Source organism: Odontesthes bonariensis, chromosome 5, assembly GCF_027942865.1.
Source record: "Odontesthes bonariensis isolate fOdoBon6 chromosome 5, fOdoBon6.hap1, whole genome shotgun sequence".
Taxonomy (NCBI): Eukaryota; Metazoa; Chordata; class Actinopteri; order Atheriniformes; family Atherinopsidae; genus Odontesthes; species Odontesthes bonariensis.
This window is the reverse complement of record NC_134510.1, coordinates 23,513,641-23,541,199: the sequence shown is the minus strand read 5'-3', so window position 1 is coordinate 23,541,199 and position 27,559 is coordinate 23,513,641. Positions and strand designations below refer to the sequence as shown.

General features: G+C 40.1%; 1 protein-coding gene across 1 annotated transcript in view; it reads left to right on the top strand.

The window, feature by feature from the left end:
* The window catches only part of alg2 (ALG2 alpha-1,3/1,6-mannosyltransferase), a 71,757-nt gene that overhangs the window by 1,053 nt on the left and 43,145 nt on the right, over positions 1–27,559 (top strand). The gene's annotated exons all lie outside the window — the stretch shown is intronic.

The following is a 27,559-nucleotide window of genomic DNA, read 5'->3' as shown; positions in this document are numbered from 1 at the left end:
CTCTCTGAAAAACTTCCTTTCATCCGCACTGTTCCACTTTCTCACTGTAATGCTGCATGTGCAGTTTGCAGTGAAACGTGCAGGAGATCCGGCATTCCTGCTACGTGCCAAGTTTGTTTGTAACACGGTCGGAGTGTGGCGTGATTATTACGTTTGTAAACACCCGTTGTTCCCATTGTGCCACAGTTAGCTGCTGGGCGTGCAGATCACATGCCACCCGGCATCCAGAGGCCGCCTCAGTTGGGATTTTGATCGATTGTGAACCCTCTTACCGTAATTTCACGTTTGCATTTGACTCCAGTTTTCTGTATTTTGTCATTTTTTTCTTGTCATTCGATTTTGGTCAGCACTGGCTTCAGGTGCCTCACAGGGGTGGATATTACACCTGTCTCCAGTCCATCACATCATCCTCTCAGCTCTCTGATTTGGCGCCTCTCTGTTTCTCATGTGCCGTCCTATCATTAAGATCTTCGCTGAATTATAAATTGACCTAATTCCCTCTGCATGGTTTTCAGGGCAGAACATTTCCTATAGGCTTAGATCACAAGCTCGTCTGCATGTCGTGTGCTCCTCTCGGTTATAACAGAGTTACAAAGTGATGTACGGTTCATCGAGGGCAAGGCCTGCTAAATGGATCATTTATTTTTACAAAAGGGGCTTTCATACATTGCACTTCTGCTACTGAATGTTAGTTCCTTTTCTGTTCTCTGTCATGATCATAAGTAACTTTCGGTCATATAGTTTGTAAACAGATCGGCCCCTTTGCAGACACACTCCATCCTCCTCGCTTGTGTCTTGTTTCCCGATGAATGTATGTTTTCACCTGGTCTCTCCCGCTCCTCCTGGCTCCTCAGTTTGTCAGCTGCCTCGGCTGTGACCTCACCACGGTGACGTGTAATCCAGATTAACCTGCTCTCTTATTCCGCCAGACATGGAAGTGATTAGAGATTATGACCAAGTTCTTTTAATAGAGTTTGATGTGTGGGTTAATCAACTGCGTCCACTAGCGTCGCGTGTCAGGTGACTCACTCGCACATTTGCTAATTCTCACACAAACAGCCACTTGTTTTGTCACTCAGGAGGACACCGCATTGATTTGCATTAATTCCTCAAAGACTCACCATACTCTAAAACCATCACTAATACGTGCTTATCTCCAAGCTTAACTGGGGCCAAATCTAGAGTTATAAACCTAAAATTGACTTGTTTACTGGGGAGGGGCTGGCTTTTGTTTCCAAATTATCCGCATAACTTGAATGTGTGAGCCAAGCTGTGCCCAGTACATTGTTTTGCTTCACCACAAACACGTGCAGCCTCATCAGCTCGGCGCTGATGTGAGAAACTATTTAACGACAAAAGGAAAAATAAACCCTTCGACTCAATCTCTCCTATTGGACAATGCATACTGATGCGTTCATCCAACAAATGTATATCACATCAGTCTCTATGCTTCACACACATTTTTTCCATAGGCCATACACACATTTCTTTCTTGAGAGTCTTTTATTTCTTTGTTCTATCATTGCTTACTTTTCTCTTGATTTGATCAGAACCAGAAAGTCCTAATTTAATTCTGTGCTGCTGTTACAAGCGGCTTTGAAATTGTGTGCAGTTAAGATTTCACACCTTTCACATGACTTGGATTTCACCCCCACTTTGTTTTCACAGTGTCCTCGTACTCACTCAGTCATGTAGAGCTCCTCCTATGTACTGGTATTACTCCACTGCACAGTGTCAGCGAAAACATATGCACACTTTTGGCTAATTAAAAGTTGATTAATTAACTTTTCAATGAGGATAGTGGAGTTTTACAAATCTGATCAACTCTTTTGGCTCCCTTCCTGCCTGCATCAAGTTCTAATTGTCCAACTCGGACTGACAGGATTGCGTATGCTGCCTCTCTGTAAAAATGATTACTGTTACAGTGTTGTCTGATAGATGACAGAGGAAGTTGGGTCTATTGTATTAAAATTGCTTCAGAGGAGCTGCCTGTCACAGTTGTTGAATGTGGACTTGAATCTTATGTGTCCCGTGGAGAGCTGCTGGTGGACATACTGCACCAAGACGCACTGAACTCTGTCTTATCACAAGGCAGAAGTAAAAAGTGATTGTGTCAGTTTGAATGAGCTCTCTATGTCTATGGCCAAGGCACCAGCACTCAATGCTCTGGTGACACTTGAGAAAGAGGAAGGACAGAAACAGTGGAAGGCTTTTATCTTCGTGTCACCAAATCTGCTCCAACTGTACGTCAAGAGTGCAAACGAGGACGGGAGGGGGTGTGGGTGCGGGGGAGAGGATTGCTGGCGCAATGGCAGGGCGCTCAATGGTGGCATTCTTCCTTTTCTGTGGGGATGCACGCGCAAACACACACGCGCACACGCACACACACATATATAGAAAGAGCTACGCCAGGGGATTCCCCCCAGGAGTAATACAACCCATCACTACCTTATCACACCAGTGCCCAAAGACAGGAGAGGTGAGTGTAGAGAAGGAGGTGTACTTAATATCACTGAAGGACTCTGGGGTGGCAGTGTGAATGCAACCCAGCCTTGTCTTTTTTTGTCTTAGTTTGTGCTGGCGTTTATCTGATTTCCTCAGTCTTTCTGTGTTTATGCAGTCCTGTGAAAATGAAAGTGCACCCGCTTTCGGTTCCAAGGTTCTATGTATCAGGACATTAGAAAAAGAAAATCTTCTCGTGCTTAACTTGGTCATAGGATAGATTAGATAGATACGACATCAGCTGAATAGCAACATATATTACACCATGTCGGTATTCAAACAAAGCCAAAATACAGAAGTTGGGTTTGAAAAACTAAAAACAACCCACCATTTAGTAGTTTGTAGAACCAGCTTTTCGCAGAAATAAGATAAAAATGAATATTTCTGACATGAGTCTTTCACATCTTGGGGAAATTAAGGCCCACATATCTTTGCATCGGTGCTTCAATTAATTGAGGTTTGCTGACATTAGTTTCATCACAATTAATTAAGGTTCAGGTCGACCTCTGGACTTTGACTGGACCATTGAAACACCTTGATTTTTTTTCTTTTTCTTGTAGATTTGCTGCTGTGTTTGGGCTCATTGTCCTGTTGCGTGATCCAATTTCAGCCTACCTGTCAGACAGATGGCCTCACATTTGACTCTAGAATACTCTGTTATACAGAGGAGTTCATGTTCAACTTAAGGGCTGCAATGTGACCAGCTCCTGTGGTTGCTAAACAAGCCCAAATCATCAGCCCTCCACCACCGTGCTCGAGAGTTATTATGGGGTGTTTGTTGGGGATATGCTGTGTTTGGTTTTCACCAAATGTGCTGCTGTTACATTATAACCAAACATCTCCACCTTGGTCTTGTCTGTTCAAAGGATTTTGTTACAGCAGTCTTGCGGTTTGTTCTGATAGAATTCCGATACCGCGAATTGTGAAAGCCATACTTGCGCAGTCTTCTTCTAATTGTACTGTCATGCACTTTCACATTTCACATGCTAACTGAGGCCTGTAGAGTCTGAGAAGCAGCTCTTGGGTTTTTCTTGCTGCTTCTTTGAACATTGCACGGTCCGAGCCTGAGGTGGATTTGCTGGGACGTCCACTCCTGGGAAGATTGACAACTGTCCTGGATGTTTTTCGTCTGTGAATAGTCTGGGCAGCAATAACTGCTTCTCTGAGATCATTGCCTTTTCTCCATGGCGTTGTGTTAACACATATCTGAATGCTCCAGACGAGCAAAACTTCTACTTTTATTGGAAGTGCTCACACCTGCTGTTAATCAAATAAACAGATGCATTTGATTAGCAACGCCTGTCTGTTACTTACACTGTTAGTTACTGTGGAAGCGGTAAGCTTAGATTTAGCTTTTCACACACTGCTTCTGCATTTTGGCTCAGTTTTTGTGTTCATTAGATAATGACGCATGCAGTATGCCACGTGCCGTTGTGCATCAGAGGTTGTGTTTACCTAATTTAAGACACGGTATGGACCAGATGATTTTGTTATGTCATAATACGTGAAACAATAAAAGTGGTTTCACATAGATGTATAAGTACAGCAGTGATATATAACTCCATGATGTACTCATGCATATTTCTTCATTGTATAGCAGCTTTAGTGGGATGGGTGCAAAGACTTCTTTAGAACTTTAGCAATTTTGCTGTCAAGTCAGTGTTATCTTCTGTACAGATATGTAACTTGTATGGAAGATATGTGTTGGAGGCCTGTTCTGACAGTTGTAGGATTTCGATGGATCTGGATAAGAGACATGACGAGATTATCTTCTCACATAAGCACTGAAATCTATCCTCAAGCACTCACACAGAAGCTTCTTTAAGCACCATGTTGATGGAGCCATACATTCAACCCACTACATAACATGCAAATTTACATGCAGTCATGAGCAGCAGGTGTGTGTCAGGCAGGATCCAACATGCTTCAACACATGACAGTGCATAGTATTTCAAACCCTAAGCCTTGGAACCTGCTATTTTGCTGAGGTTGGCCCCAGTCACATGTGTTTGGCCTTGAGCCAAACATACTGAATTTTATTTTGAATGTTTTTACGAAATTATTAGGTCCGCTGCATCTTGCTTCATTTTAGATGTGTGAAAGAAAAAAATGTCTTTTCCCCAGATTTCAAATCGCAACTGTTAATCAGTAAATCAGGCTCATGATAAGCCTCACTGTGACCACTAAAAGGTTGTTGGCAGACAGGGCAGATATCTCAATTATTAGCCAGTCTCCATTTCTGAATCCTCGTCCATCCATTTTCTATGCCCTCTTAAACTAATTCAGGGTTGCCAGTCCATCACAGGGCCACACGGAGACAAACAACACTGTGCATTTACATACATTTAGAATCATCACTTAACCGATTAACACAGTGTGAGGAAGCCAGAGAATCCAGACATGCACAGAGACAACATGCAAACTCCACACAGAAGGACCCCTGTCGGGATTTGAACCCTCACGCCACCGTGTAACCCAGCGAGGAGACTCTCGGACAAAATTTGTTTCGAAGTTTAAAGAAACCCCAGGCATACTCTTGACAAGGACTCCTCAAACCTGCCTCAATGATCTGCAGTCATTATCTCAGTGAAGGAGCTTCCTGGCACTCTGAAATGATAAAATAGATTAGTAAATAAAATGATGCCCACATTACAAGAACAGGCTGTAATACAATAGCAAAGTGTTTACAGGTATCTGCCTGCTCAGTTTGTGATGTAATTAAGACATGACAGTTAACAGAAAACTGTCAAGGTCAAGTTTAAGTCTGGAGGGCTGAGAAAACTTTCTGACAGACTGATTGTAGAACTGCCAAAAAGCCATATCAAACTTAATTAAAAAAATTCAAAACTAAATTTGACTTAAAAAACAAAGAAAGTCCTTAAAAGTCCTTTAGTTTTAGAAGACTCCAGGTCGATGGTGCACAACTGTATGAAAGACTCTTAAGCCTGATGTAACGTGTGATGTAAGAGGGTTTCTTTCCTAGAAAAGCTGCACAGTTCTGACTTTTATGAATGAATTTTCAGAAATAAATTCTCTTTTTGCATCCTCATCATAAAATCCAGAGCCAGAAGTCTGTAAGTTAATTAAATAAGGAGTCCTGATGCATTTTGAGAAGCAAGTGCATCTTCCTGTATGTGTAGTGGAAAATTGTAAGTAGACAGAAGACAGATGCAGTGAGTGTTGAAACAAATGGTCAACTGTAGTTCTGTCAGAACCACTCTCGTCAAAACGAGACGAGAACAGAGATGAATTTCAGAAGCTTATTCTGAATGCATACATTTTATGTTTGGCGGTATGGCTCTGTTCGGAGGAAGTTCCCGACTTTTCCATGAGCTCCATGGAAGCCAAGACAGGGAACAGCAGCATCCTCAGGTGGAGTGCCTTCCATTTGCTGTAAAGGCAACAAACCCCCTAGAACAGAGCAAGCAACAATGAACAACAGTATGACATTGTTTGGCAATGAGAAGTCGGTGGAGCAGGGGAGGTGGTGGGTGCAAGCAGAGAGCAAAAAAAAAAAAAAAAAGCAGTGACAGCAAACCAAGTTTAAATGAAGTGCCCCAAATGCCAGCATCCAATTACGAGCTGCAGCTGATTACCCATTGAGCACAGCTGGCCATAAGGGTTGGGTCGACGTCAGCCAATAGGCAAAGGGCGCGTTGACTACGTGGTCTGCCAGAACTAACGCGGTGCTCCATTTTCTACATGTCTATTGAGGCACTGCAGCATACAGGAGCAGGTCAATAATTAGAAATAAATTATGCACTGTGGAGTTTTGATTGATGATGGTTTTGTCAGTTGAACCAGTCGCACCGATTCACATGTAGATGTTGGAATGCTAATGTTTTGCAACTGCCAGCACAGCGCATCAAACTGTGCGGTATGCTATTTCACATCCTGCTAATAGTGATAGAGCAGATCTACAAAAGATAGCCGTCTTCATTTTATTGTTTCACTCAAATGGAACAGGTTTCTTCGTTGTTTCTATTCATCTTGTCAGCGTGTTGAAAAATTGGAGGGAAGTGTTCAATTTCAACCCGAAATGACTTAAATGTGACGTCAGTGTTGTTTTGAAGCTTAAGATTGAAGCTTTCAGTTCACATCAGTCATCTCCATCTGTTAAAAACCAAAGTGGGCAGAAATGGTGATTATGTTGATTTGAAGATTAAAAAAAAATAAAAAAATAAAAAAATCACTGGATTTATTTGCAGTGATGGGTGAGCTTTTTTTTTACTCCACGTATATTCAGACTGAAGATAACCACAGTGCAAATAACTGAAGAAACAAACAAAAGAAAAAAGATTATTAAAATGAACAAATTCAGTTTCGATGCAACATTTGTGTCTTTTAAACTATCATGACTGATGCATTATCATTTTGATACAAAAACAATTTTTAAGAACACTGATAAACATGAGGGTTAAGCCAATGAATTATAATAAAAACTGAAGCTTAAACCCCTAAAATGTTTTTTTTTTAAATTTATTTTTTAAATTTATTGCTTATTTAAGCTTTTCAGAAAATGTTCAGGGAGACTTTTTAAATCAAAGCCCCTGGTCTGAACGGGTTAAGCAATGTTGCCTCTTTTTGACTATTCATCCCAATTGAATCAAGTTTTCAGGCACAGTTCTGTGTCTGCAGCTGCTTATGTCATCTCTTCTTAAAATGACATCAACACCAGTCAGATAGTGGTGATCATTACCTGCTGATCAGAAGCTTGGCTGCTGTCCCGTCATGTATCGTATTGGAAGCAACAAATCGTGTGACTACTGACGCTTATAAGTTTACAACTTAACTACCAGTGGTGATTTTAAGTGTGTGTGGGTGTAATTTGAAAGATGGTGTGTGGAAATATGTGAGCAGTGGGTGTATGAGTCACTTTAGTGTAGGCAGTTGTTTAAAGGCCATTTTCTAGGAGATGCAGAAACAGGAACACAAACTTGTATCTATATGTGTGTGTCTATTACTGTACATGTGATGTGGTTTTGTCATTAGAGTTGAAACGTTGCAGGACTCCCCCTCTCATTCAAGATATCAGATAAGCAAACAGACAGAATCCCCGTTATGGCTGAGATGCAGTTGGTGTCCACTTGAAAACACAAACTGAGCAGTGAAGCAAGTAACTGAGGATTAGATACGTATATTCCTGCAGTCTGTAGATGCCCTGGGAGCATATAGTGACTTTTAGTAAACTTTTTGTTTATTCTGTCAGCATGCTTACGTGTGCACATGCATTTCTCAATCGAGGTCTGTATCTGTGCTCGTGTGAGAAACAGTTGCCCTTTAGTCATTCGCATCTCAGTCTTGATTTGTCAAGACACTTGTGCCATCTAACTGGATGCCCTACAAAACTCCATTAGTTTCAACACTGCTTGTTTCACACCCACTCATCCAGCCCAGGTATCAGCTTGACAGCATATAGTTGTAGTTCTGCCTTGCTTCGCACAAAGACGGATGACATTTTGGTAGCTGAGTCAGCGTCTTTGTTGCCCCATGCTTGCTCCCGTGATGTCAAATTTCTTTTTTACTCAGTGTACAAGGTAAAAATATATGCATGGCATTTTACGCTTCACTGTCTTTCAGACTTATGCCAGTCTGGGTCACACACTGACCACATTAGTTCGTACAAGGTCAAACACACACACACACACACACACACACACACACACACACACACACACACACACACACACACACACACACACACACACACACACAGACGACAGAGATAAACAAGTGGTTGCATTTCTGCATGAGTCACAGTCGTGGGCAGGGGTGGAAAGTTTCCTTGTTTGGGCTATTCCCCCCTGCTGACACTTTTGATGCTTTTTTGAAGTGTGTGATATGTTTCTGGTCCCAAGTCAGCTTCTAATGGTCATACCTGCAGATGATACGGGCAACCCAAATATTCGTCTATTCCAGCTTCTTACTGAGAGAAACACATCAGCAAAAGGATGCAGCTGAAAGGGAATGACTTATAGGTCATAAAATGTGAACGTCCTGTACTGCATCATGCGTGTTTAATGCTGTTTGCACATCTTTTTCTCTTGTCATTGAAGGAAAAGTGTTAATAAATGTTGATGAGTATCATTAATAATTACATTAATGTTGGTACTATTAGGATAAGTCTGTTGGCAATAAGTCATAATAGTAAACTGAAATGCACAGTACCTGGACCCTGACTCTAAAGAAGAAGCTTCTAACATTAACTAAGCACATGGATTTAGCTCCTGTTTCTTTACAGACCCTCTTCCTGACAGGCCCCGTCTGTTCTGACTGGTCCCCTGATTGATCAAAAGTGCCTGAGTGCAAGGCAAATTCGCATTCTTTGTTAGACACACTGTTAGCCAATAAGGAAGCATTATGCAAACATGTTTCATGGTAATGTCACTGAGTAAAAAAGGAGAAACTGGACAATAAATTGATGAGTTGTGGGAGAAAATAGCTCCCTCTTCAAATGTTCTAAAAGCTTCTTCTAAATGGCACTGATTCAAAGAGAAAAACTTCAAAATGCATTTATGATCTATTTAGGAGACTTTTTAAATCAGTTATACATCCAACCATGACCCAGCCTCCATTCACACTCCTCCGCACATTTTATGAATGATATGCAATGATAACTGTGGGCAGTGTCTGTTGTTAAAGAGACTTAATAGCTTTTTACGTATTAAGCATCAGGAATGTGCAGCTTAGCTTCGAGAAAAGGAACAGCAAATTATTATTTTTGTGAAGGAACTTGTCTCATCACGTCTCTGCCTGTGGCTGTCCTCAATCACACACGCACACGTGAATGCCTGCCGAAACATGTAAAAAAAAAAAAAGTAAGTGAGGTCATATATCAAAATCCCAGCTTCTCTCAACATACTTAATGATGTTTGACCCTTTAACACGTAAACGTCAAGATGGGTGACTCACAACTGGCAAAAGAAGTGCCTCAGAGGAACCTGAATTTATTAGGCCATTCTTTTCAGCTGTCAGTGTTGATTGCAAATAGTTCAATTATTAAAAAAATTAACTCAGGAGAATCTTAATTTTCTAAAACCGATTTTTTTCCAAATCTGGTAAAAAAAATTTAGGGAGTTTTCAAGCTCATATTTCCATTCATACAGGTCAAATCATGAGAAGCCTTTTGCCACAAAGTTCTAGGGAAACTTCACTTTTGCAAAATGGGACTAACTATAGTTAGTGTCAAATAAAGGCAGGGGACTTTGATCTCCTTTTAAGATCAAATCTATCTATTTTCTTGCTTTATCTGTTTGTCTTCCTTAATTTCAGCCTTTTCTTTAGCTGAACATAAACTTCTCATTTAAATAATTTCTTACTGTTGCTCAGCTACCAATGTCACGGTTTCCTTCGTCTTTAGGTGAAAATTTCACTGGTCAGTTAAAATAATTTGTCACATGGGACTGTTTGCAGAAACGACACAAAATAAAGTCTGCATTTGAGTTCACATTTGGAGGAATAAAACAGGGACTTTATGCTGGTCACTAGGGTTTTAATCCCCAACAGCTGCAGTGTTGTCCGCTGTTGTTCAACTTTTTCTTGTATTTTTAATTAATGTTTGGTCAGACAGCAAATCTACCATTTTAACTTCAGAAAAAAAGGAAAGCTCATGGTTCAAATTAAATTTTTTTTTTTGAGAAGCTGCCCGTGTAATATAATCATCTAACTCTGTCTGATTTTCTTCGTTTTTGGTGTAGTGTGGCATATGCATGTAGTTCACATGCATATGCAATCTAACACATGACACTGACATCAAGTCCTGTGGAACCAGTGTTAACACCGATATCACTTTACAATGGTACGAAACTTGCGTGCCTGGTATCACATCAAATGATCTTTGCTCTTAATCTTGAACTTCTGTTTTGAAATGCCACCTTGTATGATTCACTACATCTCAACTCTGACATTTAAATATAATCTTGTGATTGATACGTGATATTTAACAACTGTCGGAATTTGGGAACCTATGCATCACGGCATTTTATGACTGCTGTGTGGGCACTACCTCGAACTATCCCAGTGCATGCATTGTGATCTTCCCAGAAGCCCTCAGTGCGCTGTGAGAGACACTCCCAGGGATTCCCATAAGAAAGACGAGCGTCGGGACTTCTCTTTCGATGCTCACTCAACTGCATAGCTGAAGAGAAAGTATTTACGCATGCCGCTCCCCATGACTGGAAGTGCTGACTTGTTGTGTGGGAGTGTAGTGCCCAAAAGTATTGACACAACTTCATGCTGATGTAAGACGTTCACAGAGGGTTACATCTTCAAGCATTATTTTCAGGAATATTGGAAGAAAGAAATCTTTTTTTATTTCGGGTGCGCCTGCCTGCATAATACACGCACACCCACACACTCACCCATGTGTATATATATGTATATATATATATATATATATATATATATATATATATATTAGGGCTGGGCAACGATTAAAATTTTGAAACTAATTAATCGCATGATTTCCCTGATTAATCACGATTAATCGCATTTGTACGCAAAATCCAAAATTGTGTGAATTGAACTGAATTCAAAAGTAGTGTATAGCCTTTAGCATTTAGTTTTATTCTAAATGTGCTGCCATATGAATGAAAGTGCCATAACATTTGTTGTGCAAACACACTTTTGACATCAGCATTTTTATGTAGTTTTTATGTAGAAGCCTCACTCCACTGTCTGTTTCCTTGAATGACTGGTATCAGTTGTGTGTTTTGCCTTTAAGTGATATTTTAGACTGGAACTACTACAGTGATAAGAAAATTCAACTTGGCACTGTTTACAGATGACTTTGGTTCTGTCGACTCCGCCGTCTGGAAGAACTTTAAAATGAAAATGGCCGAGTAAAAGTTCCGTACCCTTCTCCATGTTTGGTGGATCTGCCGATTACTTTCTTTTTCTTTTTAATTACTTTCTAAAAGCCTGTGAGCAACAGACTTTTACAATAATAAAATAAATAAAAAATAACAAAAACTGCATTAATGCACGATAAAATATTTATTGGCGTTAAATAATTAGCGAGTTAACGTGATAATAACGAGTTAAATCGCCCAGCCCTAATAGATGTATATGTACATATGTATATATGTATATATACATATATACATATGTATATATGTAGGATAGGTTCATATACATATATATATATATATATATATATATATATATATTTATATATATATATATATATATATATATATATATATATATACATATATATATATATATATGTATATGAACCTATCCTTGCATTATTTGACTTACACTGACAGTGCATTACTATGACCACATAACAGAATAACCAGGTGTCGGAGAGATCTGTGAGGCTCATGGTTTTACCAAGACTAAAAGTTGTGAAACTGTGCAACCATGCTGCTTAAACTGAACTGAAATAGAAGCATTTACGTTCTCTACATCAGTTCTCATTCATTTTAAATGTAAAACAGCAACAGGGATATAACTAAGCTGTTCCCTTTGAGGGGAGAAATGTGAAACAAATTCAGTGTTGACATTTTCTTTCCAATGCCTTGTGGAGCAGATGGTTTTGAAAATGATTTGGAACTTTTAGGAAATAAACTCCAGATGCAGATTCTTCTTTGCTAAAGTATCATCTTTTAGTTAAAAAGCAAAACATTAGCTTTTGAGACCATTTGATTCTTACTTTCATTCTCTAGTGTGAGTCCAGCTCAGAAAAATATTAATGCCTACATTTCTCATGCACAACTCAGTTGGGTGACTTGTTTTAATCACCTGTTGTGTTTGTGTGTCTTTTATACATTTCTTTAAAAAAAACTGGGCTGCACATTATAAAATCAAGGACTTTTGAATGGTAAACTTTGTAACTTTATTTGAAGATATTGCTCTTAATGTTTAGTTTTAACCTCTATTTTTTAGCTAAAAATAAATGTGTGTTTTCTTCACATTAAGCACAAATTTTGCTCTGTGTACCTGATTTATACCCTCAAATAAAACACTTCCTGTGGACTCTGTCATAGTTTACAGGTTATTACTGCACAATGAGCTGTACCTCACCAGTCACCAGTGCGTCTGTGTGTATCTGTGAAATTTCTATGATTATGATTGTACGTTATTGATCCTGTGGTGATGGTGGGAGTGAAAATTAGAGCAGCTTTAGCTCTGTCACTGGGACGATGAAGACAGCACTCCTCCCCTCCTTCTTTGTTGAATAATCTTCTTACTCACCGGATGTGATTCACCTAACTAACTCTCTTAGAGAGGGCTCTGTTGTCTAAATGTTTGGTCAATAATGTTGTGTAATGTTTGGAAAGTTAGGGTTCTTCTGAGGTAAATAACTTCATTTGAGTTTTGGGCTGCTGTGCTGTCCTAATTCATTGTGCACACAAATAAAACGAGTGTGCAAAAATATTGTTGAGATGAGTTTTGTGATGGCAGACAACATGTAATTCTAAAGTAAAAAGAGCATATTTAACCAGAAAGCGGGCAAAGCTGCTGTCGTGAAGTGGCCGTGGAAATCGATGGCTAATGTAAGTCCAATAGCGACAAAACTAAACTTAAAAAGTGAAAATTTTGTTCTTTCACTGAAATATTTTTCCCTAAAGCTTTTAACAGAGTATTGTTCCACAACTGCCATATAACTTTCCATTGAATATTACTGTAACAATAACCAGCTTCATACAAACTAATCGATGAATCATTAAACTGGGCTTTAGAAATAGAGGGGCTATACTCATTTACTCAATTTACTGGTCATCTCTCACCTGGGGAAGGCCTTAAATGTACACTTACAGTGTGTAATAATCTCTTGAAACACCTCAAACACTTTGAATAGGCTTGTTCAAGGCATTTAGCCCTATTTTGAATTTTGTGCAGTATTCAGTGTACATATTTGACAGGTGCATGGTGCAGAGGAGAGATACATTCATAGGTGCCGGATTCTTTTCTCTCGTTTGAATAGAACCTAATTTTTCTGACTTCACTGGCAAATTTGTGCTGGTTGAAGTAGATCAATTTGAATTTTTAACTGTTAATTGTTGTTATTTGTGGTCTTCATAAGGTCTGAACTTTATCATAATTAACATGTTCCTATTCCCATGCTGGTAAAGAACCCTTGTAAAGAACAAGAGAGTCTGGATAGTGAGAGGGTGAGGTGGCGCAGGTCACAACAACAGGGTTTGAGTTCTGTGTAACACCATTTCTTTCCATTTTTAGCTTCATTTTAGTTTAGTTTTCCATTAAAGCTTTGTTCTCCCTTGCTGTTGGTGTTGCTTCGGAGAAGATTAGGGTTTTAGCTTGAAACACACCCTTAAACAGAATTGTTGCTTCAGTGTGAAAAAATGACACTCGAGGTAGATCTGACCAAGTGATTCATATGTGAATAGTGAGATAGACAAAAATTCCAAAGCATCGCTTTGGTTCGCTTTGTGTGGATTTACGTGTGCTTCTGAATCAGAGAGGCTGCTCTTGTAGGCTCTCAGAAGGTCGACAGACCACGCTCAGGTCAATGGCAGGTCATAACCTCAGACCAACCCTCTTAGCCAGTGTTTGTAGCCCCCGTCCCTTATCACTGTCTCCGTCTTTACCATTTGTTCTTCTCATGTTGACTTGATGTCACTTGGGAAGTCTCCTTTCCCTGAATTGTCCTGGCTTTAAACTTCCCACTCACTCCTTCCTTTGCTCTTTCTTTCCCTCTCTGTGTTCCTATGCTTCATAATACTGCTCTGGTTGTCAAGAAGGGGAGGGGGAATCTACCTGCCAAATATCTTATAAATCTGTGCAATTGAGAACATTCATGTGTTTTTTAAACAAAAGCTTTGTAACACTAATCTATAATATTTTTTATCTAAAATCTAAAAAAAAATACCACGAGCCTGCAGTTAGATTCACTTCCACACAAAAAAACTAAAATCTTGTGAGCACCTGAACTGGCCACATCTTTAAAAAAAAGAGGATCGATCATGTCTGCCTGCCTATATCTTCCCTTTTTAATCTGCTCCGGAATGACTGAAAGTCATTTATCAGCCTTAATGGATAGAAAGGACACGTTGGTCAGAGCTTACTCACACACTTGCACACACGCACACATACTCAGGAAACCCAGCACGAGTCATTGTATTCAAAGGAGACGGAAATAGAAACAGACTACATGAGGTAACTAAAGTGGCGTAAGCAATACCATTACCTCAACAATCATCATGACCAGTAGTCTTTATTGTGTCTGTTTGTACTTTATGTGAAGCTGTGTGTCTGGCAAAAATGTCCTTTCCAGATGGACCAGATATTCCTTTTCCCTAAGAACATATCTGGTCTTTACATAAGGTTTGCCTGGGACTTACACAATTCTTGGTGCTTCTTGCTTCTCTGTGTGCATCTGGAAATCTTCTGCAGTTCATGTGTGTCTGTGACGACTTGGAAGCTCTCTTGGCCGCAGCTGTGGAAATGCTCCCCTGGCCCACTCCACACAGTGGAATACAGCATTGGGGACGCTGATGGATGGATGCATAAATAAATGGTTGGGTGGAGGAGAAAAACTCTTAGAACAGAGGCAATGACAGAGAGACAGCGGAAAAACAGGAGGGGAAAAGTTGTGTTACTTCAGTGTTATGTAAACCAGATCTCCTCTGCGTTGACTTGGCTTCAAGGTTTGATTCAGACTTGTGTCGTAATACTGTTGCAATTTGTTTTGCTTTGTAATTCAGTAGGAGTAGCTACATCTACTTCTTTTTTCTTGTTGTCTCTCACTTCACTTTTTCGGTCAATGCAAACATTCTTGGATAAATGTCCTCTCTAGACATTATTAGGCTGTTGTGGAAGTTGCCTTTAGGCGAAAAGATGAGCCGAAAACTTCTCACATTAAGACTCTGTGAGTCGCGTTTATTAACTGACAAAAACTGACAGCTCCAACTGACAAAAACTGACAGTTCCAACTGACAGTTCCAACTGACAGCTCGCGCATCAACAGAACAGCTGTTATCATGAAACGTCACCGGATCTCTTAAAGAGACCGCAACTATTAAATGCATCATAACATTCAAGACAATGAACCGCACAACATTAAAGACGATGAACCAACAACATAACAGATAACAGAACACATATAAGAAAGTGAATTATGCCGTCAGTGTTGAGAGCACTACACTGTTTGATTTGATTTGTATTTTGATGTGTTGGTGGATTTAAGAGTCGCTTCCTGGTTTGGGAGTTTTTTTGGGCACGTCCAACTGGTAAGGGACCATGGGGCAGACCCAGAACATGCTGGAGGGATAAAATATCCCATCTAGCCTGTGAACACCTTCCCCCAAGAGGATCTTGAGTGTAGCTGAGGAGAGGGATGTCTGGGTATCCCTTCTGGACATTTTTACCTGTGATCTGACCTAAGATAGATGGATGGATGGATGGTGTCAAAATTTTTTTTTTTTTTTGGAATCACTAGTAAGTCATTCATTGCTAGCACCCGCTAGCTAGCTTATTATGCAGAGTGCATCTGTATTTAACACTAACTGAATTATTAAATTAGTTGATGACGTTCTCCCCAATGCTCAATGTGTTCAGGGAAAAATACAAACTTTTCAGATGCATTGCACACACGCCACTAAATGCTAGTGAAAGAATTCATTAAAAGGATTCATAGGCCATAGTAAATGTTATCTGAAAACTGAATACAAAGCTAACAAGCAGCAAAACTATCTGTTGAAAATATTTCTCCCAATTGACTGACAAATAACAAAAATGGTCATGAATCAAGTGAATAAACCCCCTGGTGTGTCTCCCCCAACGGCTTGTGAAGTACTCCCATTCATGTCAGTCAAGCCAGACGTGCTCCCGGGCATGGCTCTCTTTTAGGCCTAATAACGTCTTTATTTTTAAACCGTTTTCAAAAGGAGTGACAAACCTATCAGAAGAAGTAAATTTTACTAAGACTCGGAGTATTTCATAAGAGAAGTTGACGTGTTTCACATGGCCGTCTTTTGAAGACAGAGAGGTTTCGCCATTGGTGGTATTGCACTTTCAAGACACTTTCTCATTTGGCTTCCCATTTTTGACCTGGTGACTAGATCCAACGTTTTTTTCAGTTTGTTTCTTAATGTCAGTGACCTAGCTCGACTTAGCTGAACTTTGACCACTACGATAAATACCTGCGTGGCCAATAAAGTTGAGCCATCAAGCCAGGCAGGGAAGGCAAAATGGAAGGAAAGCCAAAACTGGTGTATGTCTGAATTTTGGACTTAATGAGTAATGAGACCATGGGAGGAAATGTCTTGTCCTGGATCAAGGTTTCCATATGAGTGGGCATGTCAGGAAAGTTTAAATAGTTCAATAGACACCTAAAACATAGTGATGCTTGGTTTTAGTCATAGACAGTAAATAAAACTTAAGACTTTGAGTTTGACATTTGGCCTAGATATTTGAAAGCTGATTAGACAAAAATATGTTTCTTTGAGAACTTGTATTCTCAAAGAAACCTACTGGAAAAACTATACAATAGTCTTTAGAGGGACCACTGGCACATTGAAGAAGTAGATCTAGTTAACGACAAGATAGTGGAAGTCTTCGTCCATTGTTTTTTTTATAGAATCTGTTGTTTCAGTATTAAATAACAAATAACAAAAGTTATCTGACCAACATATAATATCAGTGAACATGGTACTCATGAAAGTGTCAGCAAACTTTTCTTTGTGTTTAAATGAAAACACCAGTGTTCCTTAGTACCACCTCACAGACAGTAACTGTGGACTTAAAGTCATTATCAATTGAGTTTTCTTCCATATTTCACTGTGTTTCTATCATCTACTGTTTTCAACCTTTGCTTTGAGTATGTCCCAACACCACTGAGATTTAAACGTACTATTTAGTCAGTGACTGTATATTTAGTCTTTGTTTGATGAAGCATGGCGGCTTTGGAGCTTACGACATAGGTGTGATTTGTAGGTGACTCATACATCACTACATTTCAGTTTAGTGTATTTCAGTGTTCAGAAATAACTTTTACCTTGTGCTTTGGAGGGACTGCCCTCACTTTGCATCATGGGAAGCCCCATTTGGAGCCGTGTCCTGGCGGGGATTTGCATGCTAAGTGCTGGCTGCTGTAATAATTCTCTATAACAACCAGCCTGATTTAGATCTAATACGCCACTCTTCATAACACTATTACCAATAGGTGATTAGTTGCCGGAGTGTTGTGTGTTATGTTTTTTTCCCATAGCACATTAGAAAGGAATTCATCCTGAGAAGCAACACGCATGTGTATTTTACTTGTAGTGGAAACTCTTTGGGAATCTGTGCCATGGAATGTCTGGGCAGGATTCCCTCCTTTCCCCAGCGGAGCAGACCATTCACACACATCTATCTGTACGCAATGAACACGTAGTCCATTAAGCAAGGAAACACATGTCCATTTGTGTAAACTAAAAGTCACTGCACAGATCATGTGATCTTTACTTTGGGTTGCCTTGTCCTGAATTTGATTTACATGAGGATGTGCTACCAAATTACTTAAATGTTAACTGCCTGTTTCAGTCAGGTCTGCCTTACTTTTCCCTGTTCTCTGTCAGACTTCTGGATTCAGTGCTTGCGCTTTCTCTGACTTATTCCTTTCTGCTCTCTTCCCCCTGTTCCTCTTTCACTGGAATGTGGCTTCAGCTTGACCTTGTGACTCATCTCTCCCACACTGTCCACAACAGTGCCGTCTATCCTGTACATACGCAGTGCTGACCTCTTATAGGCACACACATACACAAACACACGCACACACTCCTATGCATACAAACACAGCATTCCCCCCCCCTCCCCCACACACACACACACTGCTGCGTCATTCTCCTGTGATGTGGCCGGTTACTACAAGACAGCTGTTCCAGCTGAACTGTCTTGTCAGGCATGATGTCAAACCTTTGTTGTGTGTGATTGAATTACGTCTGAGTGTGTCCTGCATATGTGGGTGACATTTTGTAAGAGGCCATTGCTTTACTTGCAACAGGAGAGTTACGGACAAAGTGGTTACAACTGATCTGTGACCTCCTGCCTGTACAGCGGTACACGACCTCAGGGTGACAAATCAAAGGACAAACCAACAAAAAGCATCTTACTAAGGCCACAAGAACCGCCTCGCGCTGGCACTGATTCTAAAAGCATGTGGAACTCTTCTTTTGGAAATATATTCCCCTATTTATTGTTTCAATGTTAATGGTGGTGCAGAGTGCTGTCTAACATCCTGGTCATCTTGAAAATGTTTTATCATAGATTAAAGGGGATCGCTTAGTACAACCTTGTATAGATTTACAAATCTTCCTATCTCTGTCGGGACAAGTGGACCCAAACGACACCAACCTCACAGTGTCACAGAAACACTGCAGCCCTCACTTAAGGGATCAAATATTCAGGCCTGGTCTCTCTTCTTAGTGTACACCACACATGCATTCACCTCCTAGTTGGAATAAGGGTGAGATTAATTTTTCGCCAATCTTTGCATTGAGGGCCTTATACTATGCAACCCTAATCCTAATATCCCTCGCTGTGTGACTGACAATGGACTGTCATTATTGACATGCTGATTAAATCATGTGCTGACATCCTCTGTTACTTGAGATTGATTTCTGTTCTGTTTTTCCTCAGGTTGCATTAATGCACAAACAGTAAGCTCATCCAATTTGTGCCGTCAACCAGTTTTCAACCGTATTTACTTTTGTCTTTCCCATAGATCTAAATCACTTCAATCACTGTTCTTAATGAAAACGCAGCCAGCTGAGCAGTCCTTGTTCAGGCATCTGCAATCTAGGCTACCTCTGTCAAAGATATTTTCTACATCTGACAATTTGGGACAAAACCAGAATCATCTGGACCGGCTTTGCATTTTTATACATGCCACAGAGTATGAGTAGATGAAAAATGTTTGATTGTGCAACCTATCTGGAATCATCTGCATTTATTGTGTCCTTTAACTTTAACTCATCTTTTCTGTCACCGCATCGTGAAAGATTTGACAAACGTCACACATGCACTGGAGTCCTAAAATGTTCTAAAGATGTTCCAGAGGGGTGGCATGTGAGAACCCAAATGTCCACACATTTCGGTTTGGACTTTGCAGACATTTTCCACCCAGCCTCCTTGTAAAATACCAGAAAGATCAGCAGGTGGGACAATGTGTGAACAAAGCAGCTCTTCTTTCAGAGAATTTACTGTGAGTGAATCAGTTTGAGGGGTGGTGAGAGTTGCTACTTCATCCTCTTTTCTCTTGACCTGTACGTTGTTTACTGTACATTCCTCACACTTGTCAAAATTGTGCAGATGTGATATAGATATCAACCCAAAAGCTGTCACCAAAGAGCCTCATCCACCATTCTTAACGTGCTTCATAGGAAACGCTGATACCCACACCATCCTTTTTGTATCATGTCCTGCCATCTGGGCTCCCCTGAGCCACCTCCCTTCTATTCACAGCTTTTAGAGCAAACCTCCTGCAGTAAATCACCTGTTGTAAAGTTCAGTGTGTTAACAGCACCTGCGGAAAAAGTCCACACCAAATTGTACATTGTCTTGAACATCTCCGGTGACATAATAGGCAAAGTTTTGCTGTTTTTATGTTCTTATCTACACTGTCTTCCAGTTTGTCATGTTGAATATTGTAAACAGACCTCAGTCCTCTTCTGTGTTAGAGAGCATGTCCTCTTGTGCAGTTGTAGATGATACGCCCTAGCTGGCAGCAGGATACGGTCTTTGCAGTTTGTTTAAGTTCTAATTTTTGCAGTTTTGCTTGTTCTTAATGTCTTTCTGGTTTATTAGATGTTATTGTAGCAATGAAAAGAGAAGGAGAAGAGAAAAAGAGAGGTTGTCACAGAATGAAGGATATAAAAATAACCCATCACTTTAGAGAAGGTTGCTAAGTAGTACAGCCAGAGATATCTAATCGTTTTCATTTTCAATTTTTTAAATTTCAGTTTTTTTTCATTCCATGAATTGTTCTTGGTCTGTATAAGATGCCCTTCTTTACCCATAATGCACCTTTAACACAGACAGCTCAGATATTGAGATGTGCTATGCATAAAGAAGTCAATATAACCTGGATTTGGCAGCCTTAAAAAGAGTCTTCTTTCAACTTTTCATCATCATTTGATGAAATTGATACCTGTAATTTTTATATCTGAAAGATAGTCTTTTGACTTTTCAAAACAATTTGTATTGTTTTGATCAAATCAAATCAAATCAAATCAAATCAAATCAAATTTATTTGTATAGCACATTTCATGTACAAAACAATTCAAAGTGCTTCACATAAAATAAAAGCATTTCATTGATGGCTGTTTTATGTTTTTCCCCATATCATTTGATTTATACTGTCATGTTCTCAGATCTCAGGACCCAAATTAGTGAGCTCCTTATCATTATAGATAGAAATGATGGGCAGATATACTAAAGACAAGTTGTAATAAAGTGGAATCATGATCTCAGCGCTGCTATCAGATTAATGATTTGACACGAGAGCAGAAGTAGTTTGACCTACTTCAAAATGAACCAATGAAAAAACTACTCGAGCCCAACACTTGTGTGGATTAATGAAAAAAAGAAAAAAGAAACCTCATCTGAAAAGGCCCCATGGACGATTAGATAATAGCCACCATTTGAATAGATGTGAGGTTAATTAGACCCCATCCAAAATGTGCCGGACCTGAACGAACCCAAATTGAAAGAACAACACCAACTCGGGCAACAGCATGACTGATGACCAACTAATGAGCACCTGCAGCTGAACAGAGCAATAAATGTAACACAGCTCACACTCCTTGGAAAAAACACATTCCTGCTAAGTGATCAAAGGTATTACTGAGTTCACTTGGATCTACTCAGGTAATAGATATATGAACACACGTGAGAAACATGTCAATGTATCAGATCTGATTACACTTCGTTTGTAATGATCTTACTCTGATCCAGGATCTGTGAATTCATATTCAAAAGTTCCCATTACAACCAGTTTTAATCTTTAGACGTTATTAATAGTAAATGATGTGAGATCACACTGTGAAAGAAATACACAAATGGGTGTCAATAACTTGTTGAGGAAATGTTCCCAACCACTGCATTAAAACAGCGCTATTGTGTTTATTTGTGTGTGTGTGTGTGTGTGTCCAGGCATGGTCACCATGGTGAAGTCCTACTAAAAATCGTCATGACAACTCCAGCTATCGACAGCCATGTTACAAGCCAAAACACGTAACTGTCTCCTACGCATCAACACCGTTCACACATACGCTTGTCCACACGCTTGTAGACACACAACAAAGATGCCCACATGTCCAACGACGTATATGACAGATTCAAAACGGAGTGTCAAAATAGAGTTACTTGTTTACCAGATAAAATTAGGCCCTTGTTTATACTGCACAGACGGATGGAAGAAATGAGAGGTCCTGAAATGCAGCGACGTTCAAATCTCTCACACCGTTTTGGCTTGTTTAAACATAAACTGTGCAGGATTAACTTTTAAAAAAAAAAAATATATATATGTTAAAAAAAATAGAAATTTCAGTGGTCCAGAAAAAAATAGATAAACACGTTTTGGCAAAATTACCAATTTTTTAAAATAGAAGTAGCAGCAGCAGCAGCAGCAGTAGCAACAGCATGTGTCTGTGAGCCATGACACCCTGGAGGCTGTCACCATCAGCTCACCCCAACCACCTGGAAACACACATACACACTCATCCTGCTCTTGCACACGCACTACTTAATGGTCAAGATATACGCACGCCGCTCCTCATCCGTTCCCGTATCTGACCCATTTTCCTGTGTACACTGTAGACGCTGGCGAGCAGCCCTGCCACCCGCCCCTCCTTGATCCACTGAGGTGGAAAATTCTGGTGGAGTGGGGAAAAGAGGTGAGTTGGAAGACAGGGCTAGTGGAAGATGAGCTTCAAGGGGGAAGAAAGTATCAGGGTGAGTGAGTGCGTCCATTAACCCCCCCCAGAGGTGTGCCATTGGGGGGTTAGGGGTATTTGCCCTTGTACTTGTGCTAAGTGTGTGTGCTTATGAGTGTGTTTGGTTAGGTGTTTGTTGAAGGTTGGAGTTCTAAAAAAAATGCAGTTTTGGAACAGAAAAAACCCCACTTTCTCTGTCCGTCTGTCTCCAGTTCCCAGAACAGCCGAAAACCCTTCGGATTCGACTTCTGAGGTTACCTCGCGGGGCGGTAACTCACTTCTGTCTTTGGTTGTTATGTTTTGGTCTCTTTAGACCTGTTTTTGTGTTTAAGGGTGTTACAGTGATGAGGTTACGGTGCTGTAAAGTTCTGCCATCTTTGAGAAATATTCTGAAAAGACGTTCTGAATCATAGCCGTGTTAACAATCAAGCTCCAAAAACAACATGTGTCCCATAATACATGTTGAAAGTGTTATGTATCAGACCCTACATGCATGCCACCGAACAACCCTCTCTCTTTAAAGCCCTGCTCGTATTCCAGGCTCAAAGCCCAATTCATGTGTGATAACGGTTCACTGATTTTCCTCAGTCTTGTCAAAGCTTTGTCAAAATATTTTATAGCTGTTTTCACAGCTGAAGGATCCTCCCCATGTTGTGTGACTTTGGCAAAGTGAAATGATGAACTGCCTCTTTATCACAGGGCTTTTGAATTGATTTCCCACCATTCCAGCAGCCATTCAAGCAGTTTCCATTTGTGTCATGACTACATAAGTCACATTATAGTGGCTTAATGTGACAGCTGGTTCATCTCAGAACATCCAGCCGCCTTTATTCATTTGTGAGCATTGCGTCATCATGGAGTAATGCAGCTCTGAAATGGAACAGTTTGGAAAACTCCTTGTTTGTTGATGCATTCAGAGTGCTTGGGGGGGAACTGCAACCTCTCAAAAAATACCAAACAACAGCCTTTTTTGTGCAAGGAACTCTTATCACAGATACAAAATGACGTTCAGGTTTCCCAGTTGTTTCCCGATTGCTCTGGTTTGGATTTTCTAAACTATGCGCAGGTAGGTTTTATTTTTTCAACAAATAAATGGAGGATAGTGAGGAAGTTCATCTAAAAACTTATGAAATTATGTTTATGTTTATGCATTTTGCAGACGCTTTTATCCAAAGCGACTTACAAATGAGGATATAACATTAAAGCTAACATCAAAGCTGACAATAAGCTACATTGAAGGAAACCACTAGTTAGACTCTGTCAGAGGTGACAGGGGTGACAGTGTAGAGATAGAGTGCAGGCATAGAGGGAAGTACTGAAAGAAAGTGCAGTAGAGGGAGTAGGGATAGGATAGGAGATGCTCTCTGAAGAGCTGGGTCTTCAGGAGTTTCTTGACACTAAACACTAAACATTATGACTGAATATATCATTTCAAAATAAAAGTTTAACATGTGGTGTGGATTTTTCATTGTACTTTGTGATGTGTTAAAATTTCATTAAATGGACCAAGATTTTCTGTGATAAATGAATTGTGTAGCAGACTGGGCGAGCACCAATATTCTGGTTGCATGAGAACAAGGCCAGCTCTGTCAATACTCACACAGTCCTGTGGGTACTGAGTTTGTAACTGTAAGGCTGGGCTCACCAGCCAATCTGCCATCTTTTACTCTGAATCTTCTGGTCACACTGTGAGTGGGTTTGCGGTCCAGTGATCAAGGTAGTGACAACACCTCCCACACGAGTCTCACTTGCTGGTTTCATCCTGTTACCATGTGATGTAAATGGAAGTGAAAACTCCCACTCTGCTCTTACTGCCATGACAATCATATGAGATCAGTAATGCAATGACACAGCGTTATTATCACCCGAAGAGTCCTGCGTGGTATTTCAGACAGCATGGCTGGAGAGATGCTGATTGGTCAGTTAGGTGATGCTGATCTGAAATAGTATGTGCGTCTGTGTTAATTCAGAGACGCGCTGACGCATTGTCTTTACACCTGTTCTCTACTTGAACCAGATTCAGCCGTTCCACCACGTGAACAGAAATGAGTGGAAGTGTGTTGGCTGCAGGTCTCCACACGAGGAGAATGCTGCCTTCAAGTATCTTCTAAAGCTCATACACATTGCATCACAGCCACCACTGGAAGACAGTGTGGGTGTTTGTGGCCAGGAAGTGTGCACTTTCACTGGGTCCTCTTGAGTGTGCATGTCATGCATGTCTGTATTTTGTGTCAGTGCTACTCCTGGAAAGAGAAGTGAGATGGACGTTGTTTTCTAAAAATAGGCAGCAGTTTGCATCACTTCCTCTTTCTGATACATCGTGCATGCACATACACATGCACATGCAAGGAACCTGACAGCATTTAACAATTTCCTTTTCTCACATCGTGTGGCAAGCATGTTGTCTGTGTGTGAGTGGAAAGCTGTTTGATGCAATGGTACAAGGGGTGGGCTGGGAAACAGCTGGTGACTCTATTGCACATGGCTGCATTAAGAGTTACGAGGGCCACTGCGTACTGTATATCTATCAGTGATAGCACGTTCTGTATGTATGTAGATCTGTGTGTGAATGTGTGTCACTTCTGTGACTTACGGACGAAGAGTGTAAGTTGGAAAGCAGTGTCTCACCATGTGACGTAGGTTTCTGGTGTTTTCCAAACCAAGGAAGTGGAACCAAGAGTGACGAGGATGTGATGTCATCATCAGGCTTTCTTTTTTCATTCAAACTGCGGCCCCACGTCTCATGCTACTCCTTTGTCACTTTCTATTTGTCTGGTTCTATATTTCCATCTGTCTTTGTATTTGTGTCAATGTGTCTGTACTCTTGCATGTGTCTGTTTCTCCCCTTGTCTTTATCTCCTGCTTCCCCTCATGTTACACTGCAGGGGAGTAGGCGTTCGTTGGCTTTTTTTTCTTTTTTTATGAATGGGCCGTGTTGTTTACTCTCTGACAAAGCTATTTCTGTCAGCGCTGATGATGAACACATACAGTGTGACCACACTAACTTCCTCCTCTTTTACCCTCCTTTCTCTGATTGGCTCAGGCTCTCCTCTCAATGGCAACGGTTTTGAGGTAGTTGTGAATATGTGTGTGTGTGTGTGTGTGTGTGTGTGTGAATGCATGCGTATATTCACGTGGGCCAGAGTGTTGAGGGGTCTCTGTGGGCTTCATTTCAGTGATAACTGATAAAAACATCCTGTTTCCAAGAGAGAAACAGTCTTTTCTTTTTCCAAATGATGTCACCACAGCCCACGCTATAAAGGACAAATTCATATTCCAAAGTGTGACTGTAGTAGTCATGGAAGTGGTGTCCTTGTGATGATCAATATCTACACCTAAATTACTAATCCTATGTTAATTATTATTCTTTAAGACCAATTTGTTTTTGCCTTTTTAACAATTTTCAAGAAATATAGGTGCTGAAATTGATTTTCATACAGATTCTGTTTTCTAATATAAACGGGTAAAATCATAACTAAAAAAAAAAAAAAAAACGGTCCACAGGTGATTGTAGTTTACAAATAAAGTCTTGTCATGTTTGTCTTCTGTAAATCGTATTGTAACCTTTGCATTAGTTCACTTTCAGCTGTCCTTTACCAACTTTTATAGCAAAAATTGAAAGATTCTTTTAATTTTCTTAAAAACAAGATATATTAAAACAAAACTTCTCAAACTAGTCATATTACATGTTGGTTTGCAGATAATGTGACTGCTTCCCCCCTCCCTGATTGCATGTACTTGCATATGCAGGACATGTTCATGCCTTTTTGACTCATGTACCAAAATCTACTTAATCCACCTTCTGTGCGTGCAAAGTGGTGTTGTGTCCCTTTTGGAGGAGAATATTAGCAAAGTTGTAATTGTAGCTCTTGTAGCTCTGCATCTACTGTGTTGTTAATCTCCAAATGAACTGTGTGTCTTTGCACCTATGTGTGGGTGTGTGTGGTAGCGGTCTAGGCGGGAAAAAGGGTTTTATTGATGTGTGAATAAGTGGGGCTTGGAGGATTGGGGTTTTAGGGGGTCATGATGAGCTTGAATTGATGCTACTGTAAAGTTACTGATAAAATAAAATCTGTGGATTGCTTTGGTATGATGTTCTTTCAATTTTTCACAGTATTTTTCACAGCTGGTCATAAGTAGATCTTAATGTTTAATTATCTTGTCGTGAAGGATCTGTGTCCCAAACACATCCATGACACACATATACACACATGAAAGCTCTCATTGTTGGTATTGGTAACCTCCTCTGCACATCGTTCTGTGCCACATTTAATCACAATATGCTCTGCTGTGAAGAGACTTGTTTGTGTCTTGAGATCAGATTAGAACAGCGTTGTGCAAAACCCTTGTTAAAGTGCACATCTGATTGCTTTGTGAATTGTAAATTCAAGGAATTAAGTCAAATCAGAAACATGTTTCGAACATTGTGGTTTTGTCAAAGAGATTCTGCTTCTGAGGCTCTTCTTGAGCCTCTAGTCTAATGTTTTTACGAAATAATTGTATTTCTGATTTTGAAGCTGTCTCTCCTTAGAAATGGCACTGAAGCTGATATTTCCAAATTTTTCTTTAAATTGTTGTGGAAAGTGTTTCTTCCCAAACTAGAGGACAGAGAAAAATGATGTATGATATAGCCATGATATATTTTCTGAGTTGGGCTGATTTTAGTTCTGTACCACTCAACACCAATGGCTTGATTTGGAGATTTTTTATAGTGTAAGCAGATAGCTCTTTGTTGATGAGCAGACATAATAATACTGACGGTTTTAATGTGTCTCAGCATAAATAAGAGAATTCCTTTTTGGCGAAAAGTGGAGGAACAAGGTTCACTATTTTTTCTTTGCAGTGCGACCCAACATGTGCATTAAGTCATTTTTATGTGACAAATCCTGTGGATCACAGATCCCTTCGAGCAAACAGATTGTTGTTGATTTGGAGAACTTGTCAATATTGGGGTTGAGGCATAAATCTCAGATGTTCAGAAAGTACTTAGAGGGTCAGACACAGTCAGTATTTCTGCAAATACAGCAACAGATATAGTACCAGTCAAAAGTTTGGACGCATCCTTCCATTTCTTTTGAATGAGTCGGTGTGTCCAGGCTTTCGACTTGTACTGTATATTTCCATTTGCATCTTTCCCTGCAGACCACCATAAAACAGGTGTCTATAAAGTAAAA